Source organism: Panulirus ornatus, chromosome 41 (genome assembly GCF_036320965.1).
Source record: "Panulirus ornatus isolate Po-2019 chromosome 41, ASM3632096v1, whole genome shotgun sequence".
Classification (NCBI taxonomy): domain Eukaryota; kingdom Metazoa; phylum Arthropoda; class Malacostraca; order Decapoda; family Palinuridae; genus Panulirus; species Panulirus ornatus.
Genome location: NC_092264.1, coordinates 21292441 through 21309650, shown reverse-complemented (window position 1 = coordinate 21309650; position 17210 = coordinate 21292441). Strand labels below are relative to the sequence as shown.

The 17210-nt window shown below is 42.0% G+C and overlaps 1 protein-coding gene across 1 annotated transcript in view; it reads left to right on the top strand.

Moving 5' to 3' along the window:
* Zn72D (Zinc-finger protein 72D) overlaps nt 1-17210 on the top strand; it is a 362702-nt gene that overhangs the window by 46456 nt on the left and 299036 nt on the right. The window lies entirely within an intron of this gene.

Here is a 17210-nt window from a genome sequence, read left to right as displayed (position 1 = left end):
AATCATTGCATATTGCAGTTTTAAAGAAATCTTTTAAATAACCAAGGTAAGTGGAGTAGAGAAGAAACATTTTTTAGACCTAGTAGAACATTGGCATGAGGTGAGCAGCAGCATGAGAGTGGTCATGCAGTTATCAATATTCTATTCTGCAGTTGTGATATTTGTCACTTTTGGCATTAGAATTCTCACTGAGCATGTCTCTTGAATAAAAAGTTAAATGTTTTCCATGATGGATGGAAAGTTTCCAACAATCACAAGTGTTCTTAGGACTGATGTTTTATTGATTTGTTGAAAGCCCATGATCTGAAGGTGTGTATTTATTGAAAGAATACATTAAAAAGTATGAAAATGAAGTGATGCAAATGTTTTGGTTAATAGGATATCTACTGGTATAGTGTTGGCCAAAGATTGGAGAGGGGTGGCTGGTTACACTGAACCATGGAATCTTGAAGAACCTTTTTTGTTTTTTATATGGGAATTTGGGTTTTGTTTTAAACACTTGCCAGTAAAACTAGGAGCAGCCATTGTTCATACTTGTTCACTGTTTGTTTTAGTTAGGTAGTGCCAGGAACAGATGAAGAAAGGCCCCATTCACTCCCATCCATTCTGTGATTGTCATGTGTAAGGCACTGAAATCATGACTCCTTTCTTCAGCCTTACCCCACAGACCAGTCTGTGGTTTCCCCCTGGATGCTTCATATGACCTGGTTTAGTCTTGAACAGAATGTCACCCCCTATATATCACATTACTCCAGTAGACTATCCCATGCAGTACTCCAGTAGACTATCCCATGCAGTCTTTCACTTTTCTGCATGTTCAGGCCCCTATCACTCAATTGTTTTTTACTGTCTCTCTCATTAGCGAGGTAGTGCAAGGAAACAGATGAAAGAATGGCCCAACCCACCCACATGCACATGTATGTACATACATGTCCACACATGCACATATACATACCAACACATTTCTACATATCTATACATACACAGACTCTTTCTTTCATACTATTCGCCATTTCCCGCGATAGCGAGGTAGCGACATACATAGACATATACATATATACACATTTACATAATTCATACTTGCTGCCTGTATTCATTCCCATCACCACCCCTCCACACATGCAATTACAATCCCCTCCCCCCTGCATGCATGCGAGGTAGCGCTAGGAAAAGACAACAAAGGCCACATTCATTCACACTCAGTCTCTAACTGTCATGTATAATGCATCGAAACCACAGCTCCCTTTCCACATCCATGCCCCACAAAACTTTCCATGGTTTACCCCAGACGCTTCACATGCCCTGGTTCAATCCATTGACAGCACGTTGACCCTGGTATACCACATCGTTCCAGTTTACTCTGTTCCTTGCACACCTTTCACCCTCATGCATATTCAGGCCCCGATCGCTCAAAATCTTTTTCATTCCATCTTTCCACCTTCAATTTGGTCTCCCACTTCTCCTCATTCCCTCCACCTCTGACACATATAACATCTTTGGCAATCTTTCCTCACTCTTTCTTTCCATGTGATCAAACCAATTTTCAAAACAGCCCTCTTCTGCTCTCTCAACCCCACTCTTTATTACCATAAGTCTCTCTTACCGCTTCATCACTTACTTGATCAAAGCACCTCACACCACATATTGTCCTCAAACATCTCATTTCCAAAACATCCACCCCCCTCCGCACAACTCTATAGTCCATTCCCCGCAACCATATAACACTGTTGGAACCACTATTCCTTCAGACATACCCATTTTTGCTTTCTGAGATAATGTTATCTCCTTCCACTCATTTTTCAACACTCCCAGAACTTTCACCCCCTCCCCCATCCTGTGACTCACTTCCACTTCCATGGTTCCATCAGCTGCCAAATCCACTTCCATATATCTAAAATACTTCATTTCCTCCCGTTTTTCTCCATTTAAACTTACCTCCCAGTTGACTTGTCCCTCAACCCTATAGTACCTAATAACCTTGCTCTTATTCACATTTGCTCTCATCTTTCTTCTTTCACATACTTTGCCAAACTCAATCACCAACTTCTGCAGTTTCTCACCCGAATCAGCCACCAGCGCTGTATCATCAGCGAACAACAACTGACTCGCTTCCCAAGCTCTCTCATCCACAACAGACTGCATACTAGCCCCTCTCTCCAAAACTCTTGCATTCACCTCCTTAACAACACCATCCATAAACAAATTAAACAACCATAGAGACATCACGCACCCCTGCCGAAAACCAACATTCACTGAGAACTAGTCACTTTCATCTCTTCCTACTTGTACACATTCCTCATATCCTCAACAAAAACTTTTCACTGCTTCTAACAACTTGCCTCCCACACCATATACTCTTAATACCTTCACAGAGCATCTCTGTCAACTCTACCATATTCCTTCTCCAGATTCATAAATGCTACATACAAATCCATTTGCTTTTCTAAGTATTTCTCACATTTTTCAAAGCAAACACCTGATCCACACATCCTCTACCACTTCTGAAACCACACTGCTCTTCCCCAATCAGATGCTCTGTACATGCCTTCACCCTCTCAATCAATACCCTCCCATATAATTTCCCAGGAATACTCAACAAACTTATACGTCTGTAATTTGAGCATTCATCTTTATCCCTTTTGCCTTTGTACATTGGCACTATGCATGCATTCCGACAATCCTCAGGCACCTCACCATGAGTCATACTATATATTTTTTTATTATACTTTGTCGCTGTCTCCTGTGTTAGCGAGGTAGCACAAGGAAACAGACGAAAGAATGGCCCAACCACCCACAAACACGTGTATATACATACACGTCCACACACGCACATATACATTTCTATACATTTCAACATATACATACATACACAGACATATACGTATATACCCATGTTCCTGTGAGTCCACGGGGAAAATGAAATATGTGGATTCATAGGAATATCTTGATCATGCGCAAAATTGTGATCCTTTCCAACATATACACATGTACATAATTCATACTTGCTGCCTTTATTCATTCCCGTCGCTACCCCTCCACACATGAAATGACAACCCCCTCCCGCTGCATGCGCGTGAGGTAGCACTAGGAAAAGACAACAAAGGCCACATTCATTCACACTCAGTCTCTATCTGTCATGTATAATGCACCGAAACCACAGCTCCTTTTCCACATCCAGGCCCCATTAAACTTTCCATGGTTTACCCCAGACGCTTTACATGCCCTGGTTCAATCCATAGACAGCACGTCGACCCCGGTATACAACATCGTTCTCATACACTCTGTTCCTCACACACCTTTCACCCTCCTGCATGTTCAGGCCCCAGTTGCTCAAAATCTTTTTCACTCCATCTTTCCACCTCCAGTTTGGTCTCCCACTTCTCACTCCCTCCACCTCTGACACATATATCCTCTTTGTCAATCTTTCCTCACTCATTCTCTCCATGTGACCAAACCATTTCAAAACACCCTCTTCTGCTCACTCAACCACACTCTTTTTATTGCCACACCTCTCTCTCACCCTTTCATTACTTACTCAATCAAAACCACCTCACACCACATATTGTCCTCAAACACCTCATTTCCAACACATCCACCCTCCTCCGCACAAGCTATCTATAGCCCACGCCTCGCAACCATGTAACATTGTTGGAACCCCTATTCCTTCAGACATACCCATTTTTGCTTTCCGAGATAATGTTCTTGCCTTTCACACATTCTTCAACACTCCCAGAACTCCCCTCACCCACCCACCCAGTGACTCACTTCAGCTTCCATGGTTCCATTCGCTGCCAAATCCTCTCCCAGATATCTAAAACACTTCACTTCCTCCATTTTTTCTCCATTCAAACTTACCTCCCAATTGACTTGTCCCTCAACCCTACTGTACCTAATAACCTTGCTCTTATTCACATTTAATCTCAGCTTTCTTCTTTCACACACTTTACCAAACTCAGTCACCAGCTTCTGCAGTTTCTCACTTGAATCAGCCACCAGCGCTTTATCATCAGCGAACAACAACTGACTCGCTTTCCAAGCTCTCTCATCCACAACAGACTGCATACTTGCCCCTCTCTCCAAAACTCTTGCATTCTCCTCCCTAACAACACCACCCATAATCAAATTAAACAACCATGGAGACATCACACACCCCTGCCGAAAACCAACTCACTGAGAACCAATCACTTTCCTCTCTTTCTACTCGTACACATGCCTTATTATTATTATACTTTGTCGCTGTCTCCCGCGTTTGCGAGGTAGCGCAAGGAAACAGACGAAAGAAATGGCCCAACCCCCCCCATACACATGTATATACATACGTCCACACACGCAAATATACATACCTACACAGCTTTCCATGGTTTACCCCAGACGCTTCACATGCCCTGCTTCAATCCACTGACAGCACGTCAACCCCGGTATACCACATCGCTCCAATTCACTCAATTCCTTGCCCTCCTTTCACCCTCCTGCATGTTCAGGCCTCGATCACACAAAATCTTTTTCACTCCATCTTTCCACCTCCAATTTGGTCTCCCTCTTCTCCTCGTTCCCTCCACCTCCGACACATATATCCTCTTGGTCAATCTTTCCTCACTCATCCTCTCCATGTGCCCAAACCACTTCAAAACACCCTCTTCTGCTCTCTCAACCATGCTCTTTTTATTTCCACACATCTCTCTTACCCTTACGTTACTCACTCGATCAAACCACCTCACACCACACATTGTCCTCAAACATCTCATTTCCAGCACATCCATCCTCCTGCGCACAACTCTATCCACAGCCCACGCCTCGCAACCATACAACATTGTTGGAACCACTATTCCTTCAAACATACCCATTTTTGCTTTCCGAGATAATGTTCTCGACTTCCACACATTCTTCAAGGCCCCCAGGATTTTCGCCCCCTCCCCCACCCTATGATCCACTTCCGCTTCCATGGTTCCATCCGCTGCCAGATCCACTCCCAGATATCTAAAACACCTCACTTCCTCCAGTTTTTCTCCATTCAAACTCACCTCCCAATTGACTTGACCCTCAACCCTACTGTACCTAATAACCTTGCTCTTATTCACATTTACTCTTAACTTTCTTCTTCCACACACTTTTCCAAACTCAGTCACCAGCTTCTGCAGTTTCTCACATGAATCAGCCACCAGCACTGTATCATCAGCGAACAACAACTGACTCACTTCCCAAGCTCTCTCATCCCCAACAGACTTCATACTTGCCCCTCTTTCCAAAACTCTTGCATTTACCTCCCTAACAACCCCATCCATAAACAAATTAAACAACCATGGAGACATCACACACCCCTGCCGCAAACCTACATTCACTGAGAACCAATCACTTTCCTCTCTTCCTACACGTACACATGCCTTACATCCTCGATAAAAACTTTTCACTGCTTCTAACAACTTTCCTCCCACACCATATATTCTTAATACCTTCCACAGAGCATCTCTATCAACTCTATCATATGCCTTCTCCAGATCCATAAATGCTACATACAAATCCATTTGCTTTTCTAAGTATTTCTCACATACATTCTTCAAAGCAAACACCTGATCCACACATCCTCTACCACTTCTGAAACCACACTGCACTTCCCCAATCTGATGCTCTGTACATGCCTTCACCCTCTCAATCAATACCCTCCCATATAATTTACCAGGAATACTCAACAAACTTATACCTCTGTAATTTGAGCACTCACTCTTATCCCCTTTGCCTTTGTACAATGGCACTATGCACGCATTCCGCCAATCCTCAGGCACCTCACCATGAGTCATACATACATTAAATAACCTTACCAACCAGTCAACAATACAGTCACCCCCTTTTTTAATAAATTCCACTGCAATACCATCCAAACCTGCTGCCTTGCCGGCTTTCATCTTCCGCAAAGCTTTCACTACCTCTTCTATGTTTACCAAATCATTTTCCCTAACCCTCTCACTTTGCACACCACCTCGACCAAAACACCCTATATCTGCCACTCTATCATCAAACACATTCAACAAACCTTCAAAATACTCACTCCATCTCCTTCTCACATCACCACTACTTGTTTTCACCTCCCCACTTGCGCCCTTCACCGAAGTTCCCATTTGCTCCCTTGTCTTACGCACTTTATTTACCTCCTTCCAGAACATCTTTTTATTCTCCCTAAAGTTTAATGATACTCTCTCACCCCAACTCTCATTTGCCCTTTTTTTCACCTCTTGCACCTTTCTCTTGACCTCCTGTCTCTTTCTTTTATACATCTCCCACTCAATTGCATTTTTTCCCTGCAAAAATCGTCCAAATGCCTCTCTCTTCTCTTTCACTAATACTCTTACTTCTTCATCCCACCACTCACTACCCTTTCTAATCAACCCACCTCCCACTCTTCTCATGCCACAAGCATCTTTTGCGCAATCCATCACTGATTCCCTAAATACATCCCATTCCTCCCCCACTCCCCTTACTTCCATTGTTCTCACCTTTTTCCATTCTGTACTCAGTCTCTCCTGGTACTTCCTCACACAGGTCTCCTTCTCAAGCTCACTTACTCTCACCACCCTCTTCACCCCAACATTCACTCTTCTTTTCTGAAAACCCATACAAATCTTCACCTTAGCCTCCACAAGATAATGATCAGACATCCCTCCAGTTGCACCTCTCAGCACATTAACATCCAAAAGTCTCTCTTTCGCACGCCTGTCAATTAACACGTAATCCAATAATGCTCTCTGGCCATCTCTCCTACTTACATAAGTATACTTATGTATATCTCGCTTTTTAAACCAGGTATTCCCAATCATCAGTCCTTTTTCAGCACATAAATCTACAAGCTCTTCACCATTTCCATTTACAACACTGAACACCCCATGTATACCAATTATTCCCTCAACTGCCACATTACTCACCTTTGCATTCAAATCACCCATCACTATGACCCGGTCTCGTGCATCAAAACCACTAACACACTCATTCAGCTGCTCCCAAAACACTTGCCTCTCTTGATCTTTCTTCTCATGCCCAGGTGCATATGCACCAATAATCACCCACCTCTCTCCATCAACTTTCAGTTTTACCCATATTAATCGAGAATTTACTCTCTTACACTCTATCACATACTCCCACAACTCCTGTTTCAGGAGTATTGCTACTCCTTCCCTTGCTCTTGTCCTCTCACTAACCCCTGACTTTACTCCCCAGACATTCCCAAACCACTCTTCCCCTTTACCCTTGAGCTTATACATGCCTTATATCCTTGATAAAAACTTTTCATTGCTTCTAACAACTAGCTTTCCACACCTATATTTTCTTAATACCTTCCACAGAGCATCTCTATCAACTCTATCATATGCCTTCTCCAGATCCGTAAATGCTACATACAAATCCATTTGCTTTTCTAAGTATTCCTCATACATTCTTCAAAGCAAACACCTAATCCACACATCCTCTACCACTTCTGAAACCACACTGCTCTTTCCCAGTTTGATGCTCTGTACATGCCTTCATCCTCTCAATCAGTACCCTCCCATATAGTTTCCCAGGAATACTCAACAAACTTATACCTCAGTCATACATACATTAGATATCCTTACCAACCAGTCAACAACACAGTCACCCCCTTTTTTAATAAATTCCACTGCAATATCATCCAAACCCACTGCCTTGCCCATTTTCATCTTCGACAAAGCTTTTAGTACCTCTTCTCTTTACCAAATCATTCTCTCTAACCCTCTCACTTTGCACACCACCTTGACCAAAACACCCTATATCTGCCACTATCATCTAACACATTGAACAAACCTTCAAAATTCTCACTCCATCTCCTTCTCACATCACCACTCCTTATCACCTCCCCATTAGCCCCCTTCACTGATGTTCCCATTTGTTCTCTTGTCTTATGTACTTTATTTACCTCCTTCCAAAACATCTTTTTATTCTCCCTAGAATTTAATGATACTCGTACCCCAACTCTCATTTACCCTCTTTTTCACTTGCACCTTTCTCTTGACCTACTGCCTCTTTGTTTTATACATATCCCATTCATTTGCACCTTTTCCCTGCAAAACTCATACAAATGCCCCTTTCTTCTCTTTCACTAACAATCTCACTTCTTCATCCCACCACTCACTACCCTTTCTAATCTGCCCACCTCCCACACTTCTCATGCCACAAGCATCTTTTTATCCTTCCAGAAAAAAATTTAATGGTACTCTCTCACCCAACTCTCATTTGCCCTCTTTTTCACCTATTGCACCTTTCTCTTGACGACCTCCTCCTCTCTTTTTTACATCTCTTAGTCACTTACGCTACTACCCTGCAAGTATCGTCCAAATGCCTCTTTCTTCTCTTTCACTAACATCTTTACTTCTTCATCCCACCACTCCCTACCCCTTCTAATCTGCCACCTCGCGTCAGTGAGGTAGCACCCGGAACCAGACGAAGAATGGCCCATCCACTCACATACACATATATATACATAAACGCCCACTTAAGCACATATACATACATATACATGCACATGTGCAAACATTACATACGTACTCATGTGTATATTCATACTTGCTTTCATTCATTCCTGTTGCTACCCCGAGCCTCAGGAAAACAGCATTGCTATCCCGTTTCCATGAGGTAGTGCCAGGCATACAGGCAAAAAGGCCACGTTTGCTCAAAATCTTTTTCACTCTATCTTCCACATCCAATTTGGTCTCCTGCTTCTTGTTCCCTCCACCTCTGACAAGTATATCCACTTTGTCAATCTGTCCTCACTCATTCTCTCTATATGTCCAGACCATTTTAACATGCCCTCTTCTACTCTCTCAACCACTCACTTTGTTTTTTCCACACACCTCTCTTACCCATTCATTACTAACTCGGTCAAATCACCTTGCACCACATGTTGTCTTCAAGGATTTCATTTCAAGCACATCCACCTTCCGTACAACCCTATCTATAGCCCATGCCTTGCAATCATATAATACTGTAGGAAGTACTGTTCCTTCAAACATACCCATATTTGCTCTCCGAGATAACCTTCTCTCCTTCCACACATTCTTCATCACTCCCAGAACCTTTGCCTCTTCCCCCACCTTGTGATTCACTTTCCTCCGGTATTTCTCCATTCAAACGTATATCCCAATTAACTTGTCCCACAACCCTGCTGAATCTAATAACCGTGCTCTTTTTTGCATCTACTCTCAAGTTTCTTCTTTCACATACTTTTCCAAACTGTCACCAACTTCTGCAGTTTCTCACTTGAATCAACATACATACATATGCATACACATATACTTTTGTACACATTGCAAGAGGTCACAGTGATGCATGTGATCTAGTGCATGTTTATAACCAGGGAGAAAATATAACATGATAAGTTTCCAGTTGCACTTTTGTGTAATGATTGCATTGTCAGGGGAGATACAAGCATGAGATAGATGAAGAACAGTCAGTTGATATATGAGGAAGAGATGTAGCTAAGATGCCATTGGTAAACAAGCATTATCTAGTGGCTTCTTAGCTACATTTCTTCCTTGTATATCATATGGCAGTTCTACCTCTTCTATCTCATTCTTGTATCTCCCCTGACAATGGGATCATTACATGAAAGTGCAACTGGGATTTCATTTTCCTCATGGTTATCAGCATATGTACGCATGTACTTATTCATACTTGCGTACCTCCATTCATTCCAGATACCATTCTTCTCTGTCTCACAGGAAACAGCACAAAAAGCTTGAAGGAAAATTAGAAATTTAATATATACTTTTGTCTCCACCACACTTGATCGCCGCACCATCCATCAGTGAAGTAGTACTAGGAAACCAGACAAAGAAATGTTACATCCGCTCACATCCATGCGCAAGCTGTCATGTGTAATGCACTGAAATCACAGCTCCCTATCCACATAAAGTCCCCACAAACCTTTCCATGGTTTACCCTGGACATATCAGAGAGAGGAGATTGGGAGAAACAATGCTGCACACTTGTTGACTACATGTCATAGGAGGCGACTAAAAGGGGTGGAATTGGGGGGGGGGGGTGTCTGAAAATTCTCCCCTCCTGATATGCGTTTCCATAATTCTTTGAGATGGTTTGGGCATGTGGAAAGAATTCATGACGGGAGTTTACAGTAAGATTGTATGATATAGTGAATAAATGGGTTGGTATGAAAGGAAAACCACCTGTGACATAGGGAAATAGAGTTGAAGAATATTGGAGGGAGAGAAGTTGTGGAAGAATGTGTGGAATGGTTTATGCAAGGGAGGGATTTATGGACAGGTGTGGAGAGACTTTTATCATGGCCACCACCTTGATGGGAGTTCCCGAAGGGAATGGGCATCAAAGATTTAGAAAGATAGACTATATTAACTATAGTGTCCCTTTTTCTCACAAGGAAAACATGTGAAGAATTATTAAAGCCGTGGAAAGTAAGATGGAAAGTTTTAACCTGTCCTCCGCTTTTTGCATTTTGATTTTTTTTCAAGCCCACTGCTTCCCATGTTAGTGAGTTGGTGCCAGGAACAAAGAAACGACCTCATTTGCTCACATCCATTCTTTGGCTGTCACATGTAGTGGACCAGAACCAGAGCTTATCCACAATTAGGCCTTACAGACCTTTCTATGATTTTCCTCTGCTGCTTCATGTGCCTTGATTCAGTGTATCAACTATATGTTGCTGTGTTTATCACATCGCTCCAATTCACTCATCCTGTGCACTCCTTACATGCTCCTGCATGTTCAGGCCCCAAGCATGCAAAACCTTTTCATCCATCATTCCATCTCCAATCCTGTCTCCCCCTTTTTACCTCCCTTTCTTATGCATATCCTCTTTTAGCATCTCCTGACTTGTATGCTTATATTTTAGTACACCTCCTTCACCTTTCTGCCATGATTAGACTATGCTTCTTAAGTATGGTTATTACACTTATGACACAAGGAGCTAACAGAGAAGATGCAGAGAAGTGCAGCAAATTTTATACCAGAATCAAGAATTCTGAGGTACGGGGAAAGGCTAAATACTTTGGATTTGTGCACCTCTCTCTCTTCCCCCACTATTTTTCCAAATGTGCCCAATTAACACGTTGATACCTAGACTGCGTTTAATTCAATTTTCAGTTTGATGTTCAGTTTTCAGTGGTTGTCCTTGTTCCCTCTATTCTCTAATAATTTTTCCATAGGTAGTTGCTCAAAACATCTTGCTGCTGTTCTGTTACCATGCTCTTTTTGCATTTTCTCTCTCCTCTGTTAATATTTTATTGTGGTACATTCTTGAAGCCACTGTTAACATGATTATCTGTGTTGATAAGTGACAAAAATAAGGACAGGCAGTGGGACCAACCTGAGGAACATCTAGCTTTGAAAAGTGTTAATTTTTTGGTAATCACTGTGCTATCTATAGCCATATTTAAGATTTTACAAAAATAATGTGAAACAGCTTTTGAATGGTGCATATTTGTTGTGGTGTCTTGTGTTAGCACTTTGTTTCGTCCTATTGTGTTGTCAGACATGTAGCTGTAATCTCTGGAATCTGTTCCACGTTTTTGAGGAATTGTTTGTAAACGATCCCATTGTTTTGGGAGACCAAGGAATTGTATTTGTAGTCGATTCCAAGGCAAAAGGAATTAAACTCCATTATTACTACATATTGAATTGACATTGTATAGAGCAGAGGTGGGTGAGGTAAGATGCAGTGAGTTGGGAAACTATTTTAACCTCTGTTCCTATCCTGGTCTTGTCAAGTGTTTAGGTGTTGGTGGCTTAGTGGTTGAGTCACTGATCTATTATTTCACTTGTTTTATACATGGTCAGGTGGTCTCTACCACTTCAGTTCAGAATGAATTTGATTTGAGTCTGCAGACTTGCTGTAATCATTATTACCGGAATTGACTCCGCATTTTTGTGGAATTAATATTAATTGATTCCAATAATTTATGAAGGAACCGTATTTGTAATTGTAATATTTTGAGCTGTCCAAAAAGTACTTCTCTCTCTGGACACAAGCAAGGCTTTTATTTCCTTGATGGCATCCATCCCCATGTATCTTGAAGGAGTGTGTTTCAGAACTTACTCCTGTACTTGCTCATCACTTCCATTTCTGTTTAAATATTTGAATTTTTTCCTTAGAAGCATGCATTGGCACATCCCATCTCTAAGAAAGGTGACCATTCTAACCTCTGTAACTATCATCCGGGTTGCTTTGACAGGTTGCTTTGACATCAACCGTTTCCAAAGTCTTTGAATCCCTCCTCAACTTCGATATCTTTAAGATAATGTGAATGTCACGGTCTTCTCTCTGATCACCAATATTGCTTCTGTAAGGCGAGATCCATTGGTGATTCCCTGAAAGATTTTTGAGAATCCTCTGTATTTGCCCTTGACATATACAAAGCTTTTGATGTTATGGCATCAGGGTCTCATCTCTAAGATCCCCTCTTTTGGCTTACCTCCCTTACTTTACTCCTTCATGTTGAGCTTCCTCTCAAGCAGATCTTTCTCCGTGGTTGTTTACGTATCAGCCTTTCCTCCTTTTTCCATCAACAGCCGTGTTCCTCAATTTTTTTCCTGTCCTCTACTTTTTCTCTCCTTTTTATCAACAATATGCTTTCTTCCAGAAGTAATCAAAATGCACATTGCTTTCCACCACATCCTTCAGTTCAGGTCCTTCTCTTTCTTGACCTGCATCTCATCTTGACACAAGACCCTTTATAAACACAGACTTGGACAGTATATCTCAGTGGGGTAGATGAAATCTGGTTAAGTTAAATGCCTCCAATACCTATCTTCTTTGCATCTATTGAAAATTCTGCTAAACTTTACTCTGCTTTGGTGGTTCTGTAATCCTTCCTCTTGACATAATGTGCATACTTGGTATATCTTGGTATTACTGTAACATCTAATCTTTCTTGGAAACCCCACGTTATGGAAATAATAAAGTTTCCGATATTAGATACAGAGTTCTGTTTAGTTGTCCAAATTTCTTTTCATCCAAACATTTGCTTTTCATGCAAAGGATTGATCCATCCCTGTTTAGAATACTGCTCTCACAACTAGGATGGTTCTAGCTCTGCATCCCTTACTTGGTAGAGCTGAATTGAAAGTGATCCGACTTATAAACTCTCCCAGGCATACTTCAGTACTTGACCCACTTGCCTTAGGCCACAATGTTGGTTTAGTTTCACTCTTTAATAGGTATTCCTTTGAGTTCCTGCTCGTGTTCCTCCTACCTTTAGCTAGATCACGCAATGCTCATCAAGTTTCTGCATCACATGGTTACTGTGTGGCAGTTGACTCTTCAAGGATGGGCCATTATGATAACAGCTTCTTTTCTACACCTCAAAGCTCTGGAACTCTCTACTTTCTCATGTCTTTTTCAAGAACTATGATTTAGCACATTTTAAAAGAGGCTTTTAACTACCTCTAGAATTCTAAAATACTTTCCCCATGTCATTTTTTTTCCATTTTATTAACCTCTATATTTCAAGGCCCGGCCTTGATGTAGACTCTTGTCCATGACTTTATCTCCAACTAAAAAAAAAGGTAAACTAAATTGGTAGTTTTATTATTAAAAAAGGGGGTGACTGTATTGTTGACTGGTTGGTAAGGTTATTTAATGTATGTATGACTCATGGTGAGGTGCCTGAGGATTGGCGGAATGCGTGCATAGTGCCATTGTACAAAGGCAAAGGGGATAAGAGTGAGTGCTCAAATTACAGAGGTATAAGTTTGTTGAGTATTCCTGGTAAATTATATGGGAGGGTATTGATTGAGAGGGTGAAGGCATGTACAGAGCATCAGATTGGGGAAGAGCAGTGTGGTTTCAGAAGTGGTAGAGGATGTGTGGATCAGGTGTTTGCTTTGAAGAATGTATGTGAGAAATACTTAGAAAAGCAAATGGATTTGTATGTAGCATTTATGGATCTGGAGAAGGCATATGATAGAGTTGATAGAGATGCTCTGTGGAAGGTATTAAGAATATATGGTGTGGGAGGAAAGTTGTTAGAAGCAGTGAAAAGTTTTTATGGAGGATGTAAGGCATGTGTACGTGTAGGAAGAGAGGAAAGTGATTGGTTCTCAGTGAATGTAGGTTTGCGGCAGGGGTGTGTGATGTCTCCATGGTTGTTTAATTTGTTTATGGATGGGGTTGTTAGGGAGGTAAATGCAAGAGTTTTGGAAAGAGGGGCAAGTATGAAGTCTGTTGGGGATGAGAGAGCTTGGGAAGTGAGTCAGTTGTTGTTCGCTGATGATACAGCGCTGGTGGCTGATTCATGTGAGAAACTGCAGAAGCTGGTGACTGAGTTTAGTAAAGTGTGTGGAAGAAGAAAGTTAAGAGTAAATGTGAATAAGAGCAAGGTTATTAGGTACAGTAGGGTTGAGGGTCAAGTCAATTGGGAGGTGAGTTTGAATGGAGAAAAACTGGAGGAAGTGAAGTGTTTTAGATATCTGGGAGTGGATCTGGCAGTGGATGGAACCATGGAAGCGGAAGTGGATCATAGGGTGGGGGAGGGGGCGAAAATTCTGGGGGCCTTGAAGAATGTGTGGAAGTCGAGAACATTATCTCGGAAAGCAAAAATGGGTATGTTTGAAGGAATAGTGGTTCCAACAATGTTGTATGGTTGCGAGGCGTGGGCTATGGATAGAGTTGTGCGCAGGAGGATGTATGTGCTGGAAATGAGATGTTTGAGGACAATGTGTGGTGTGAGGTGGTTTGATCGAGTGAGTAACGTAAGGGTAAGAGAGATGTGTGGAAATGAAAAGAGCGTGGTTGAGAGAGCAGAAGAGGGTGTTTTCAAGTGGTTTGGGCACATGGAGAGAATGAGTGAGGAAAGATTGACCAAGAGGATATATGTGTCGGAGGTGGAGGGAACGAGGAGAAGAGGGAGACCAAATTGGAGGTGGAAAGATGGAGTGAAAAAGATTTTGTGTGATCGGGGCCTGAACATGCAGGAGGGTGAAAGGAGGGCAAGGAATAGAGTGAATTGGAGCGATGTGGTATACCGGGGTTGACATGCTGTCAGTGGATTGAATCAAGGCATGTGAAGCGTCTGGGGTAAACCATGGAAAGCTGTGTAGGTATGTATATTTGCGTGTGTGGACATATGTATATACATGTGTATGGGGGGGGGTTGGGCCATTTCTTTCGTCTGTTTCCTTGCGCTACCTCGCAAACGCGGGAGACAGCGACAAAGTATGATAATATAAAAAAGATATTATTGGCAGGAAAGGAGATCCAGTATAACATTGTGAGATGTGACTTCACTGGAGCCTTTTGGTACTTTGGAGTCATTATTTAAAGATTTTAATAATTTCATGTTTTGCAATAACTTATTTATTTATTATACTTTGTCGCTGTCTCCCACATTAGCGAGGTAGCGCAAGGAAACAGTTGAAAGAATGGCCCAACCTACCCACATACAGATGTATAGACATACACGTCCACACATGCACATATACATACCTATACATTTCAACGTATACATATACATACACAGACATATACATATATATACACATGTACATAATTCATACCTGCTGCCTTTATTCATTCCTGTCGCCACCCTGCCACGTATGAAATGACACCCCCTCCCCCTGCACGCGTGTGAGGTAGCACTAGGAAAAGACAGCAAAGGCCACATTCGTTCACACTCAGTCTCTAACTGTCATGTATAATGCACCGAAACCTCAGCTCCCTTTCCACATCCAGGCCCCACAAAACTTTCCATGGTTTACCCCAGACGTTTTACATGCCCTGGTTCAATCCATTGACAGCACGTCGACCCCGGTATACCACATTATTCCAATTCACTCTATTCCTTGCACGATTTTCACCCTCCTGCATGTTCAGGCCCCGATCACTCAAAATCTTTTTCACTCCATCCTTTTACCTCCAGTTTGGTCTTCCACTTCTCGTTCCCTCCACCTCTGACACATATATCCTCTTTGTCAATCTTTCCTCACTCGTTCTATTCATGTGACCAGACCGTTTCAGTACACCCTCTTCTGCTCTCACAACCACTCTTTTTTTTTTTTATTGCCACACATCTCTGTTACCCTTTCATTACTTACTCGATCAAACCACCTCACACCACATATTGTCCTCAAACTTCTCATTTCCAACACATTCACCCTCCTTTGCACAACCTTATCTATAGCCCATGCCTCACAACCATATAACATTGTTGGAACCACTATTCCTTCAAACATAGCCATTTTTGCTTTCTGAGATAACGTTCTTGCCTTCCACACATTCTTCGACGCTCCTAGGAATTTTCACCCCCTCCCCCACCCTGTGGCTCACTTCCGCTTCCATGGTTCCATCTGTTGCGAAATCCACTCCCAGATATCTAAAACACGTCACTTCCTCCAGTTTTTCTCCATTCAAACTTACCTCCCAGTTGACTTGACCCTCAACCCTACTGTACCTAATAACCTTGCCCTTACTCACATTTACTCTCGGCTTTCTTTCACGCACTTTACCAAACTCAGCCACCAGCTTGTGTAGTTTCTTGCCCGAATCAGCCACTAGCTCTGTATCATCAGCGAACAACAACTGATTCACTTCCTAAGCCCTCTCATCCACAACAGACTGCAAACATGCCCCTCACTGCTAGAAGCAGTGAAAAGTTTTTATCAAGGATGTAAGACGTGTATGCTTAGGAAGAGAGGAAAGTGATTGGTTCCCTGTGAATGTCGCTTTGTGGCCGGGTTACGTGATGTCTCCATGTTTGTTTAATTTGTTTATTGATGGAGTTGTTAGGGAGGTGAATGCAAGAGTTTTGGAGAGAGGGGCAAGTATGCAATAACTTATGTTTAATTTTATAATTGTTTTAGTAACAAACAACTGGTATACTTCTGGACTCATGTGGGAACTATATCAGACCTTCAGCATATCACAGTGTTGAAAAGGATCTTTCATTTCCCATCAGTATTGATTACCTTTTGAGAATAAGATGTAGGGTGAATTTTGAATGCCTTAAAAAGAAAAGGGCCTTATGTGTTGCAAGTTATGGTAAATTTGAAAAGATATGATAGAGAATGTTCAAGTGTTGCAGCCCCGTATATGTTGAACTCCTTTCATGTGCAGTACAAATAGTTAATTCTCTCTCTCTCTCTCTCTCTCTCTCTCTCTCTCTCTCTCTCTCTCTCTCTCCCTCTCTCTCTCTCTCTCTCTCTCTCTCTCTCTCTCTCTCTCTCTCTCTCTCTCTCTCTCT